Here is a 15,780-nt window from a genome sequence, read left to right as displayed (position 1 = left end):
TGGTACAACAATTCACCACTGTATTATTGTGTTGTATTATGTTGATGCCCTTTTGGACTCCACCTGTGGCTCAGCCCCCTCGGGGTGGTATATAAACCTGTAAGCCTGTAGGCAGCACTCAGTACAGAGCAGTCACAGGCAGGCACAAATCTAGCGTATTAAAACCACTGTTCACTTCTACTCTTCGTCTCGTGTGAATTGATGGTCGCATCACTAGTAAAATCAATGTCAAAGAGAAATGAATCAATGGCTTGCAGCTCAAAGATCTGAGAGGTTTAATCCCAGCTGACTGCTTTTCTCTTTCCAGGAATTTAAAGGTGCTGCTTCCTCTGCCTGAGCCAGCAGGTGTATTGCACAGGTGAGTGTTAAAGCGGTGAATTTTTTCACCGTCTCTATCTGCATTACTCTCTAGCTTCCAGGCAGGAGTCTCCTTCCCGGGGGCTTCCTGACAGGGATCTGTTTTCTGGGGTGTCTATGGGAGTGGTGGGTCAGGTCACCCGGTACTGGGGGGGTGGGGGGGGGGGGGGGGGGGGAACCAAGAAAATCTGGAGGTGGGGCTGAATTGCGATGCGGGGGGTCATACACGGGACCTTGCTATCAGGCCACCACTCAAAATGGCGGCCTACAGGAGTGAAAACTAGGTGCAATTCAGCCGCAGCGGGAGAACAGTTTCTGAAATGGAGTATTTCACCCATTTGTCTTCAATGTCGAGCAACTCCGGATGCCTGTTATAAATAGCATTATAGACACTGAACATGAATGAAGTGGTAATTGTCGGCAATGTGATATATGATATCATCACATCATTAGCATCTAATTTAAATTTTGTGCATGTGAAAATGTGTTGGAACCGAACATATGGGAGATGCCCTATTCCTTACCTGCTCAAATGCCATTCAAAAGTCAGGCATAAGAAAATAATTATCTCAGCTTGGGATATTTTTTTACTCAAATTGCTAAATATTTATATAACCAGCATAAGCTTTGGCACAATGTGGAACATTAATAGCATCAATCTCTTGGATTGTTAGCTGACTTAGACAGCTTTGCCAAAGAGTACATCTAAACTCCAATTCTGAAAATCAATTATTTGATTCTCCATCTTCAAGTAGATAGTTTCTTAAACAAAAAAATATAGTTTTAAAACAGTTTTCTTGATTGCTGTTCTTTTGGAAAATAGGCAAAAATCTTTCAGTATGTGAGGCTGAATTTTAGCTGTTCAACATGCTGGGACTGAAGGAGGCTGGTTGAGCATGTGGAACCTGAAAGTTTCAACAGTGTATTGTCAATGGCCTTTTAACCCAGACACTACATTAACATCTGACTGCAAGGTTTCCACCCAATTAACAATAGCTGATGTAATAAATCTATTTCAGCCAGACTGTCCCACCTGCACCTGTACAATACTGGTGCCACGTCAATGGTTACTGCACAAATTACAAAGACAAAGTGTGAGTGGTAATGTATAGACAGGGATAAAGGATTGTTTGGCTATCAGGAAGCAGAGATTAGGGATAAATGAGTCTTTTTGGGGTTGGCAAGCTATGACAAGTCACATGGTTCAGTGCTGGGGCACTGATTTGGATGACGGGACTGTATATAAGTTCTGTTCGCTAAATTTGCGAATGACACCAGGAAAGTAATTTGCCAAGAGGAGGCAGAGAGCTTGTCAAGGGATTGAAACAGTTTAAGTGGGTCGGCAAATTGTGTTTAATGTGAGAAAATGTGAACTAGCCCACGTTGACAGGAAGAATAGAAAAGCAGTGTGTTATTTGAATGGAGAGAGCTTGCAGAACTCAGTGCTGCAGAGACCTGGGTGTCCTGATAAGTGGATCATGAAAAGTTATAATAATAATCTTTATTGTCACAAGTAGGCTTACATTAACACTGCAATGAAGTTACTGTGAAAATCCCCTCATTGCCACACTCAGGCACCTGTTCAGGTACAAGGAGGGGGCAAAAGGTTATCAGGGGTAGACATGAATGTGGAATTGAGGTTACAATCAGATCAGCCATGATCTTATGGAATTGCGGAGCAGGCTCGAGGGGCCAAGTGGTCTACTCCTACTCGTAATTTGTACGTTTGTAAGTTCAAATGAGTTGGAGAACAAGGCAACTAATGGGTCAAATTATCGGGTAGCTAAACTACTGCTAGTTTTGTGGCAGTTCAATATATTATGAAACGATGAAAGCTCTTTATGAATAGTGAATACAAAATATTCCAGTTGTACAGTGATTTTAAAAACAAACATAAAATGATTCAAAAAATCAAAGGCATGATTTTTGAACACCATAAGGGCCAGATCTATAAAAATGTCCACAGGTATCACGAGCCAGCTGATGGACGATATAAATTCAGCTCCAGTGTGAGCAAGTGTTTTCAATTATGATTTTCATAAAAAGCAAGTTGAGAAGCCAATCGAATGTTGAAAGTTTCCAGTTTGCTTTAAATAGAAATTGACAGCATACTATCCTAATATCAAATGCCTCCCCAAAGAAAAGCAGTAGACGAAATTGTCTAAAAGTATAATTTTGTTTTAAACTTTTATTAACATTGTACTTGCGATACAGCATCATTCATGAAGAAACTTATCGTCAAAATCTTGAAAATGTTTTTGATATCATCTTTCATTGATATTAAAAATTGCAATTTTATGACTGCCAGTAAAACTCTGTCGCATTGAAATCCATAAATGTGTCTCTGCCTTGCTTTTATTTTTATTGGTGCTTGAGTATCAGCATTTTGTTCTTAAGATATTGTGCTGGATTCTCTGGTGCCCGCCGTTGGGAACGGAATTCTTGATGCGGTGGAAAATCCAGTGTCTTAAAAAAAAAGAGGATCAGCACCCGATGCTCTGGTCCCCCGCTGGCAGTAGTATCGAGGTTTGACCCCATATCAGCATGGGTGGATGCAAATGGGCTGGATTCTCCTCTAGGTCGGGATTCATGTGGGCAAGAATTGGTGCAGGTATTTCCCAGTGTGGCCCTGGCACAGTGGACCTTGTGGTGGGCCAAGCGGATAGCTGTTTAAGTGAGTTACCCCCAGGGCAACAATATACTGAACTGCCACTAAACTAGCAGCAGTTTAGCTACCCGATAATTTGACCCATTAGTTGCGCAGAGGGTAAGCCCTGCTGTCTCACGGCGCCGAGGTCCCAGGTTCGATCCTGGCTCTGGGTCACTGTCCGTGTGGAGTTTGGGTATTCTCCCCGTGTTTGCGTGGGTTTCGCCCCCTCAATCCAAAGATGTGCAGGCTTGGGAAAAAATGAATTGGGTACTCTAAATTTAAAAAAAGTGAGTTACCCCAAAGTCCATCAGAGGGTCCCACACTATGCAAATCTAGCCCACCTCACCCACAGAATGCCCCGCATTACAGAGACCCCAGCAGAAACCTCCATTCCAGAGACCCCCTCATAAGGGAGACCCACACCAGAAACCCTCTCATTGAAAAGGCCTCCATAAGAGAGACTACCACCAGAGACCTCCTCATTAGAGCCCTAAGTGTTCTTGCTTCCCCTTTTCCTCTGCATAAAGCACTTAATTGCTTTTGATGTGCTCCAAGAGCTGTCAATCACAGCTAGATGTTTATAAACATTAGGAGTGATTCAGCGTACTTGAGTTGAAGGTCCGCTGAATGGTACATTTTGTGGAGTGTTTCTCGACACCTGCAGTGCAGAGAAACAATCTGCTATTGAATGGCATTTGCTGTTTTTTTGGTCCCATAGGAGATTCTTTCCACCAAGGCCAAACTTAGAGGTATTTCCTAAAAGGATTTTTGCAAATTGGGTGTAATTTTGAAAGGCTTCTGCAATCTCACCCCCCCCCCCCCCCCCTTTCAGCCTCCACCCCCCCATTTCTGACACCCTCTCAAACCAAATCTTTAGGCGGTCCTCAAGAATCTCCACTTACCATCTCTCTACCTGATAAGGCCACTCAGGGCCCATTCCCTAGCAGTGCCACCTGGCAGCCGGGTACCTTGGCACTGCCAACTTGGCACCCTGTCATTGCCCCTGGGACCATGACAGTGCCCCTGGCACTCTGGACCTGCCACTCAGGCACCCTGGCTGTGCCCGGATGCCCAGGTGGCACTGCCAGGCTGCCAGGCTGGATCTCCAATGACTTGGGTGTCCCCACCAGGTGCCATTACACCTGGTCCATTTTTGTGTGGACCAGTACTAAACGGCCCCCTGGCAAGGTCTCTCAGGCACAGCTGTTGAGTACTAGGCGCCGGATGAAATCGGTGGGGCTCTTTGTAATAGGTGCATTTCTGTTGGGGTTCTCTGTAATGGGTATAGGTGGAGGGTGGGGGGGGGGGGGGGGGGGGGCGGTGTCACCCTTGTATTGTATGGGGTGGGTGAACTAAGAATCCCGTAGTGGGGGACAGAATGGGGAGGGGGGTCAGTTTCCGGACTTTGCCATCGGGCCACCCGCTCAAAATGGCAACCCGATAGTGGGGTTCGCAAGGGACTCCCCCGCAATCCCTGGCATGCATAAATTTGCATTGCAAGGGATACTGATTCGCCTCTGGATTCCCATTCTAAGCACGAGCACAAATCAATAGAGATTAATCTTCATACTCTCCCAAACGGAGAATCCAGCCCATTATGTTTTTGACTAATTATTTAAAAATCGCTCTTATTGTCATGAGGCTTGCAGACCCTTGTCCTAGTCCAAAACTATAAGACCCTCACAACCTTCCACTCAAAACATGGCTTGCCGCTGCAACATTCTTTTCGTCTCTTGAGAACACTTCGGCCAACCAGCCTTCATTCCTCTCAGTGGACAGCTGCCATCTTTTACCCAGCTGAAATTTGTCAAGTTGCTGTCCAATCCCACCAGCACTTTGCTGAGAGTTAAAGTTTCTCACTCATGTGACTGTTTCTACAGATTTCCATGAATCAAGATGTTTGTTTTCTTTGTATGTCTCCTTAACAAAATCCTTTTCTCAGAAATCACTCATCAAGGAAAGAATGAATAATCCCATTTTTAAAGGAACTTATCGCATCTCTCAGAAAAGTCTCAGAGTACTTAATAGATAATGAACAAAGGGCTACGACAATTTCATTCATGTGTCACTAATTATGCAGACTTCCATTTATCCAATTTTTAATAAAAAACATTTGGGCTGGATTCTCTGTCTCGCATGCCAGAAACATTAATTGCGGGGGTGGCATGTGGTGCGGTGGTTAGCTCTGGGACTGCAGCGCTGAGGACCCTGGTTCAGATCCCGGCCCTGGATCACTGTCCGTGTGGGGCTTGCACATTCTCCCCATGTCTGCGTCGGTTTCACCCCCACAACACAAAAAGATGCACAGGTTAGGTGGATTGGCCACGCTTAAATTACCCCGAAAATTGAAAAAAAATTAATTGAGTACCCTAACTTTGTTAAAAAAAAGAATCATGAACTGCTATTGGGCGGAGAATCAGGGGCGGGATTCTCCAACGCCCCGCCGGGTGGGAGAATCAGCGGGGGGCGGCGTGAATCCCGCCCCGCCGCTCTGACGCCGGCTGCCGAATTCTCTGGCGCCGGCTTTTGGGCGGGGGCGGGCATCACGCTGCACCATTCGGAAGCTGTTGGCTGCCCCCCCCCCCTGCAATTTTCCAGGCCCAGATGGGCTGAGTGGCCACCCACTTTTGGCCAGTCCCGCCGGTGTGAAATAGACCAGGTCCATACCGGCAGGACCTGGCTTGGAGGGCGGTTAGCAGGGTCCTCGGGGGTGGGGGGGACCGGTGGCCTGGCCCGCGATCGGGGTCCACCGATCTGCGGGCAGGCCTGTGCCGTGAGGGCACTTTTTCCCTCTGCTCCGGCCTCTATAAGGCTCTGCAATGGCCAGCGCGGAGAAGAAACCCCCTGCGCATGCGCAGGAAACATGCCAGAGGTTCGGGCGCATGCGCCAGAACACGCTGGCGGTCCTGCACATGCGCCAACTCGTGCCCGCCAGCGGAGGCTCTTTGGCGCCGGTTGGTGTGGCGCCAACCCCACGGCTGCCGGCCTGGCCCCCGGAAGTGCAGAGGATTCCGTACCTTACGGGTGGCCCACACGGGAGTGGTTCATGCCACTCTTTGGCGCTGGAACGGGCCGCTCGCCGATTGCAGGAAAATCCAGGCCCAGGTGTCTGGACAAAATAGATCCGTGCCCGATGCCAATTTGGGCACCATGCTGCGGTCCCTCCCTGGCAGCAAAAATGAGGTATGCACCCTGCACTGGCATAGCCATGCAACCCCGCCATTGGCATGTACTTAGGTAATTTGGACATTCTGAATTCTCCCTCAGTGTACAGGACAGGCTCCAGGGTGTGACGACACCAGGTGCTGCCACTCCTCAGTTCACTCATCAGAATCACAACCCCACTGCAGGGGAAGCAGGGCATAACAGAGCTCACCCCAACTAAAGGACACAAGCACCGTGGCCTTTGGCACCCACCCTGACACACTGCCTTTCTCAGGGCAGAGGCTTCACCATTGACACTATTAGTTAGCCCACTTCATAGGACCACGAGCTGTCTCCAAGCTCTGCCTGTCCACTGCACCCCTGCTCCCATCCGTCCTGCCCCCGGAAAGGTTTTTAAAACCTGTGTGTCACACCCAGGACCCACATCACACTGTCGTTAAGCTCCCAGCAGACGTACACCTCCCTCACTCACCCCCATCTATAGGACCTGTCCACACACAAGCCTCTAAACATGGAGGCGACTGGGAGCACATGTTGACCCTCTCTGCCGCACAACCAGGTGCCACCCTGCTAGTAAGATTACACCCAGACCATCCAATGAGGACATCCACAGGAGACACCAGATGAGAAGCAGGACAGGGGCTGCAGAGCCTATCACTGAAACGAGCTGCGGCAGCCAGCGGTACCCCTGTTGACAGAGGCCTCCACATCACAGGCTTGGTGCCACTCTGATGGGGTCAGTGACAGCAATCCTGGTGCCTGGGCATCCTGGTGTGTATGGTCCAGACTAGAGTTTATACAATTCACTGCCTGGGTGCATCGGGTATCCTTCACAGCATGAATGCAACTGTATACTGATGTCTGAGAGATCCCAGACAGGTACCCGGTCGTCCCTTGGAAAGACCCAGAGGCATAAAGATTCAGGGTGACCGTCACCTTGACAGCCACAGGGAGCGGGTGCAATGTGGAAGGCAACATGTCGGGAAGACTGAATGAGGGCTGGAGGTGGGTTTGGGAGGACATGTTGAGGATGGAGCTGAAGTGCAACCCAAGTTCACCATGTAACCTGTTGGCTTTGGATGGATAACACAATACTCATCTTGTTAACATATCTTCTCTGTTCTCCTCCTGCAGAGAATGAAATGCTCGCTATCTACCTGGCGGTGACTGATGTTATGGACACATGGAGTTTGGAGGCACAGGATATGCTCAGTGAGGACCCTGCAGAAGAGGAGCCTGCTCCAGAAGAGCAGCCACCAACAGGTGAAGCTCGAGTCCAGGCCGTCCAACAGGCCAAGGAGCCGGTGTGAAGGGGGCACCGCATCAGGGCACATGTATACCTTCGCTGCCTGTCCTTCAAGGAGCTGCCGGATCGCCTGCGCAGCGAAAGGCTTTGGCTAAGCAGGGAGACCGTGTTCCACCTGTGCCAGATGGTGGTGCCCCTGACACCGCGGGAGTGTGGAGGAGGATATCTGCTCCCTTTGGCTGTCAAGGTGACGGTCACCCTGAATCTTTATGCCTCTGGGTCTTTCAAAGGGTCGACCGGGGACTTGTCTGGGATCTCTCAGACATCAGTACTGTAGCGGGATCCCCCTTTCTAACTCCACCCAACGGGCTTATATTGGGCTTGACACCCCTTTGTCCAAGCCTCACCACTGCCCGGGTGATCCTCTCTCTCTTACCGGTGGACTCACAACCACCTTGCGCCTACTCCACTTGAGCAGCGCCCCCGGGAGAGAGAAGAAAGGAAAGTCTCTGCCCACCTTTATCTGGCCGTCTTTCCTGAGTTGGCGGTTTCGAGGCGCCCAGGGTACCCCCTCGGTCCTAGACACCGGAATTATGGTAAGGGATATTTACAATTGTGACTTGGTCAGAGATCGTTGGTGAGGAATTGAAAACTCAAAACGGACTCCAATTGAAAGCCAAATATAGGTATTTATTAAACGTTCAAGGTCAATATCACCAAATGCTAGAAAACACCACAAAATGCCTTATGCTTTACAAACCTATGACTATGGAAGGAATACTAAATGGGCACCACGTAAAAGCTTACTTTACACAATTTTAGCAGTGTCTTAAAACTATGATAGATGCGTGCAACCCCCTTCCCCCAAAAGCCTTATCCACTATAGTAATCTTGGGAACTTCGCGAACTTCCGGAGGATACTCACAATCCAAGTTCAAACTTAAACTGCTCAGTGGGTCTCAGGCTGCGTGCTGGAACAAATGAAAAGGCAGGCACCAGGAGCACGATAATGATGAGCAGCAGCGAGGAGAGAAGAGTGACAAAAGGAAGCGCGCGCTGGCCGGTCTGACCATCCTTTTTATACACCAAGTAAAGGCTACGGCCTTATCTGCTACTGTGATCGTCAGCCCCCATTGAAGCATACGTGGGCTTAACATCGTTATCTTCGGTATCAGGTGGGCTATGGCCTTATCTGCTACTGTGATCGTCAGCCCCCATTGAAGCATACGTGGGCTTAACATCGTTATCTTCGGTATCAGGTGGGCTATGGCCTTATCTGCTACTGTGATCTTCAGCCCCCATTGAAGCATACGTGGGCTTAACATCGTTATCTTCGGTATCAGGTATTGTCCCTCCGGAGGTTGCTGAATGCTATCCCATTAAGGAAATGGGTTCTATCTTCCCTCTGGGCCAGGGCCATCAGCGCCTGTATTGAAACTAACCCAGGTGCATTGTTCTTCTGCCGGTCTAGTCTGGTGATGTCACAAATTCCTTTATCTTGCAGATAAACTAATCACCGGCCTGTCTGGGTTTCTGCTGCTTGTGGATTTCGAGAGTTGCCTCTCTAAACACACACACAGGGCTGAGGCTGCTGGGAAGTTTAGTCAAGGTCCTGCATCACCAAACATGGCTGTTTTTTACTGCTTTAAAGTTCAAAGTCCTTTCCCCAGCTCTTAAAGGGTTGAATCTTGCCCGGAAAACCTACTGTACACAGTTGCATTCACGTTGTGAAGGATGCCCTATGCACCCAGGCAGTGAATTGTATAAACTCCAGTCTGGACCAGGCACACCAGGATGCCTAGGCACCATGATTTGCTGTCATCGCTGGCATGCCCCAAGTCAAGGGGTGATTGATGCATGCATATCTTCCTACGATCACTGGCTCACCAGGGGATGCCCTTCATCAATCGGAAGGCATGTGCCCACCAGCTGCACGTCATCATATCTATGCCCGATACCCAGGCAGCGCGCATGGCGCACACATCCTGGTGAACTCGTCGGTTCCCGGCTCCTTTGAGGTGTTCCTTCGGGTGAGGGATTGGCTCTTGGGCAACAAGATTTACCCGTTGAGGTCTTTGCTAATGACATCTGTCCGGAGACCCGAGGCTGACATAGAGACCTGTTATATCGATGCCCATGCAGTAACCAGGAGAGTCATTGAGCGGTGCATTGGCGATTTCAAGATTGGCTTCCGATGCCTGGTCTGCCCCAATGTGGGACAATATCACCACAGAAGCATCTTTAACATCATGCTGACCTACTGAGGCATCCACAGCATTGTGCAGCAGAGGGGGAACATTGTGGAAGAGGAGAACGAATGGTTGGCCTCATCTGACGAGGAGGATCCTCCCTTCACTCCACCTTCCCTGTCCTTCCTACCTTCACTGCACCTTCCCTGTCCCTCCACCCTTCACTGTACCTTCCCTGTCCCTCCTCTCTTCACTGCACCTTCCCATTCCCTCCTCCCTTCAGTGCACCTTCCCATTCCCTCCTCCCTTCACTGCACCTTCCCTGTCCCCCCTACCTTCACTGCACCTTCCCTGTCCCTCCTCCCTTCACTGCACCTTCCCTGTCCCTCCTCACGTCACTGTACCTTCCCTGTCCCTCCTCCCTTCACTGCACCTTCCCTGTCCCTCCTCCCGTCACTGCACCTTCCCTGTCCCTCCTCCCGTCACTGCACCTTCCCTGTCCCTCCTCCCTTCACTGAATCTTCCCTGTCCCTCCTCCCTCTCTCCACCTTCCCTGTCCCTCCTCCCGTCACTCAACCTTCCCTGTCCCTCCTCCCTTCACTGCACCTTCCCTGTCCCTCCTCCCCTCTCTCCACCTTCCCTGTCCCTCCTCCCTTCACGGCACCTTCCCTATCCCTCCTCCCCTCTCTCCACCTTCCCTGTCCCTCCTCCCTTCACTGCACCTTCCCTGTCCCTCCTCCCCTCACTGCACCTTCCCTGTCCCTCCTCCCTTCACTGCACCTTCCCTGTCCTTCCTCCCTTCACTGCACCTTCCCTGTCCCTCCTCCCTTCACTGCACCTTCCCTGTCCCTCCTCCCTTCACTGCAGCTTCCCTGTCCCTCCTCCCTTCTCTCCATGAGGATGTTGGCCCTGGGCAGGCAGTATCAGCCGGTCTTATCCACGGGATGAAGGATGATAATGACTTGCTGTGAGATGAGCTCTTTTGGCAAAGTCTGACTCCTGCCTTTAGGATCACATTCTACCATTTGTTCAGGTGATCCTTGCATGTGTGATGGCCATTCCATCTCACCCGCCATATATTCTTTGTGGGATTTGGGGGTATGTGGGATGGAGCATTTATGGAGATGGTGAGAGGTGATGGGTCACCACTGGGTAAGCTTTCCCATTTCTAGCTCCATTCTCTGTCAACTCTGAGGGTGATCCCAGGTAGTCGAATTGTCTGAGGGCCCTGCCCCTTGCCATCCACCCAACACCCCCACCTCACACCACCAAACTTCCACAGTCCCCACCTCACTCAGCCCATCCCTCACACCTTTCAGACAGAAGGGAGGTCAAAATGTTGGTGTTTAATTGTGACTATATACATTATTGTGCCCTCACCCCTACCTCTAACCTATGTGCTGCACCCGTGCCATCTTAACTGGTGTCTAACCTCCGTCTACTACTCCTTCTATGTGTGATCCCAGACAGCACGCCAGACATGAAGGCAGCCTGCTGCGTATCTCACCCTCTGACCTGAGGTGCCTTTGGAAGCTGCCCTCTGGAGAGCCTGGACCTGGATGGGTTCAGTCAAATTTTGGGTGTCACAGGTGATGAGATGCCATCCTGTTCTGTCCACAACCCATGAGATATGCTAGTGTCAGGTGGAGGGGGTAACATTCAGAAGTGCTGAGGTGTTCCAGCCCACCCATGCAGGAGGCACCAGAATGAGCCCCTTCACTCACTCCTTCATTGGGGCACTCATCGTCCCCCGGGCTACTCCATGGGATGGAGGTGAAGCTGGAGTGGATTCCTAAGGCTCCACCATCATCAGGTGCTGGTGGTTTTTGAGGTCCACCCTTGTCTCATGCAGTGTCTCAATGCCCTCAACCATGGAGTATGAAACTGGGCCACGTCCCTCAGTGAGTGAGTCATGTCCCTCTGGCACTATGTAATGTCCCTCTGGGACTGTGCAATGACCCTCTGCACCTCTGACATGTCCTTTTGTGACTGGCCAAGGTCAGTCGGCGCCCTCAGCCATGCTCTTTTGTGACTGGATCAAGCTCTGGAGCGCCTCAGCAATGTCCATGTGAGCCTCGTACATGTCTGCCTGTGACTGGGCTCTCCTGTCCTGAGCCTGAGCTATCGACTGCACAGTGTGCCCCAAGCTTTGGAGGTCTTGACCAATGGCTCTAACTTTTTGTCCCAGGCCTTCCACCGCGATGCCACACGTTCAGTGTTGGCCTGGGTAACATGCAGTGTCGGCAAGATCTCATGCACCTGAAGGTGGTTAGACTCCTCCAGCTGCACCTGCAAGTACTGGAAAGTTGCTGTTACCCCCTCCTGTAAATCCTGGCTCTGCGTCTGAATCTCCTCTTGTGATGGAATCATACTTTCCAGAAGCGCAACACCTGTCCGAACAGCAGCTACTTCCTGGGGTAGGGTAGCCTATAACTGTCCGCTTCCTTGGGTGACCCTACCTCTCCCTGAAGTGCTGCGGCATGTGTGACATGCGCACCAGATGGTGACTCAGGAGCCTCATCACTACAATCCTCCACCGAGTTGATTGACTCTGCGATGGTGGAGGGTGTAGGTGAGAGCAGTGATGAAAAGTCAGTATCTTCCCCGGACTGGTGTTATGGGGTGTGCTGGGATCTCGCTGAGGGCAAGACAGACTGGGTACCCCAGACGGGCCAGCCTGGGCTGATGGTGATCCTGTAAGACAAAGGACAAGGAGACATGCTGAGATCTTGGGAAAGAGTAGTTTGGGGGAGAGGGGTGATACAGTTGTTTTAGGGATATAATTTTGAATTGGGAGGTCACTTGGGTGTCGCATGCCAACATTCACACCTGAAATGGCACTCTCCTGCACTTCCCTGGCTAATTCTAGCACCCTCTGCTCCGCGTTGTGGAGAGACAGCGATTGTGGGTTGCCTTTTCTTAGGGTAAACATGAAGAACAAGGTGAGATATATGGAGATCAGTTAAATGGGAGGTCCGCAGGACACCTGGCCAAAGAAGACAATAAGGTGTTGAGGTTTTGTACAGGGTGGAATGCAAGTGAGATGCAGGCAGGTGGGAACAGAGGTGGTGACGCACCCGAGCTGCCCTAAACAGGTAATTCATCTTCTTACCTCACTGCATGCCTGTCAGCACTCACCGCCTCGGCACCTCCTCCCAGGCCCGGCTCACAGTGGCAGGCTAAAGCTACCTGCCCACCCTGGGGAAGAGGGTGTCCTGCCTCTCCGCCACTGCTTCAAGCATTCTGTCAAGGTCCGGGTCCAGGAAATGGGGACGGTTTTGGTCCTGCAATCTTCTTGGCTGGAATGAAAGTGTGTGGGAAGTGGATGCTCATAATCACCACCAATTCTGGCCCCAACAAATCAGAAGCTGACAGGAATGGAAACTGCTCTCGATTCACGAGGGCAGAGTGCTGGCCCATTACCATGTCCTGAATTATTCCACAAATAGCACCCCCAAAGGGAACACGAACCACACCTATTCAGCCCCAGTGTCAACTTCTCCCAAACGAGAATCCCGACCTTTGTCTTTACTGCTTGTCAGGTTGAGAGATCACTCCTAAGCTAGTTCATTAATTCGACAGGAAATGCTACAGACTCATTTTCTGACTTGGCGCTCAAAGTGAGAGAGCCTGATCGGTTGGGATCATATTTGAAAGAAAAACAGAAAGTGCTTGAAACATTCAGCCATCTGAGAGAATAAAAGAGTTAAGTTTAAAATCTGCTTGGCTCTTCTTCAGTGCTGAAGAGAATTAGAAATGTGATGAATATCTATACTGTTTACACTGTTGGAAAGGGAGTGGGACAGGTGGAGCAAAATACAAGGTCAGGGATGTGGGAGCTTGGGAGGGATTTGACAAAGATGCCATGAACACAAGACAAAAGGAATGGGGAGGGGGAAATTAGATCAAGATGGAGGAGAGAGTTCGTGGTCTGAAGTTGGTGAACTCAGCGTTGAGTCCTAAGAGCTGTAATGTGTCTAATCCGTGCTGTTCCTCCAGTTTGCGTTGGGTTTCACTGGAACATTACAGCAAGCCAAGGATGGAAATGGAAAGTAAGATGCTGAGTTGAAATAATAATAATGGCTTATTGTCACAAGTAGGCTTCAATGAAGTTACTGTGAAAAGCCCCTAGTTGCCACATTCCATCGCCTGTTCAGGGAGGCCGGTACGGGAATTGAACTCGTGCTGCTGGCATTGTTCTGTATTACAAGCCAGCAATTTAGCCCACTGTGCTAAACCAGTCCCTAAATAGCAAGTGACAGGAAGGCTGCGGTCATGCTCTCAGACTGAGCGAAGGTGATCTGCAAAGCGGTCACCCAGTCGATGTTTACTACCCCAATGCAGAGTAGACCGTATTGTGAGGAGTAAATTGAAGGAGGTGCAGGTGGATTTGGATTTATTGTCATATGTACAGAGATACATTGAAAAGCATTGTTAGGCATACAGCACAGACAGATTGCTCCATATATAAAAAGTATAGGACATACGATAAATACACAATATAAATTTATAGACACAGGCATTGGGTGAAGCAGACGAGTGTAGTACTACTCCATTGAGAATATGTGTAGAGAGATCAGTCCAGTCCATAAGAGGGCCATTCAAGAGTCTGGTAACAGTGGGGAAGAAGCTGTTTTTGAATCTGTTAGTGCATGCTCTCAGGCTTTTGTATCTCCTGCCTGATGGAAGAAGTTGGAAGAGAGAATAACCCAGGTGGGAGGGGTCTTTGATTATGCTGCCCACTTTCCCAAGGCAGCGAGATGTGTAGACTGAGTGGCAGCTTTGCATAATGGACTGGGCTGTGTTCACGCCTCTCTGTAGTTTCTTACAGAGCAGTTGGGCCAAGCAGTTGCCATACCAGGCGGTGATGCAGCAAGATAGGATGCTTTCTATGGTGCAATGGTAAAATTGATAAGAGTTAATGTGGACATGCTGCATTTCCTTAGTTTCCTGAGGAAGCATGGGCGCTGTTGTGCTTTCTTGGTCGTAGCATCAACCTAGGAATTTGAAGCTGTCAACCATCTCCACCTCAGCATCATTGATGCAGACAGGGACGTGTATGATTCTTTGCTCCCTGAAGTCAATGACCAGCTCCTTCGTTTTGTTGACATTGAGGGAGAGATAGTTGTCATTACACCACTCCGCTAGGTTCTCTATCTCCCTCCTGTATTCTGATTCATCGTTGTTTGATATCCGACTCACGATGGTCATGTCTTCAGCAAACCTGTGTAGATGGAGTTGGAACCACATTTTGCCATGCAGTCGTGTGTGTATAGGGAATATAGTAGGGGGCTAAGTATGCAGACTTGCGGGGCCCCGGTATTGAGGACTATTCTGGAGGAGGTGTTGTTGTTTATCCTTACTCATTGTGGTCCATGGGTCAGGAATTTGAGGATACAGTTGCAGAGGGAGGAGCCAAGTCCCAGGTTTTGGAGCTTTGATGTGAGCTTCACTGGGATTATGGTGTTGAAGGTGGAGCTGTAAACAATGACTAGAAGTCTGATGTAGGAGTCCTTTCTGTCAAGATGGCCCAGGGATAAGTGTAGGGCCAGGGAGATGCACCTGCTGTGGACTGGTTGTGGTGGTATGCGAATCACAGTGCATCAGAGAGTATGGAGTTGATGTGTCTCATGACCAACCTCTCAAAGCACTTCATAATGATCAATGTGAAGGCCTCCGGATGGACGGTAGTTGTTAAGGCACGTTGCCTGGTTCTTCTTTGGCACCATTATGAAGCAGCTGGGCACCTTGAAACAGAGTAGGGAAAGTTTGAAGATGTCCACGGCCACACCTGCCAGTTGGGTCGTGCAGGATTTGTGTGCATGAGCAGGGACTCCGTCAGGGCCCATTGCTTTCCGTAGGTTCACCTTTAAGAAGGCCAATCTGACTATGGAGGCTGTGACAGTAGGTATGGATGTGACTAAGGCTTTTGGGACAGTTGACAATGGTCAGTTGGTTTCCTGCCCGAAACAAACTTTGAGTTCATTGGGGAGGGGTACCCGGCTGCCGGAGATTCTACTCGGCTTTGCTTTGTAGCCCGTTATGTTGTTTAAGCCTTGCCACAACTGATAAGAATCTGTAACGTTAGTCTGTGACTCCAGCTTAGTCTGGTATTGTTTTTTGGCATCCCTGATTACATTACAGAGGTCGTACGTGGATTTCTTGTGTAGGTC

This window comes from Scyliorhinus canicula, chromosome 5 (assembly GCF_902713615.1).
Source record: "Scyliorhinus canicula chromosome 5, sScyCan1.1, whole genome shotgun sequence".
Taxonomy (NCBI): Eukaryota; Metazoa; Chordata; class Chondrichthyes; order Carcharhiniformes; family Scyliorhinidae; genus Scyliorhinus; species Scyliorhinus canicula.
Note: the sequence above shows the minus strand (reverse complement) of the source record.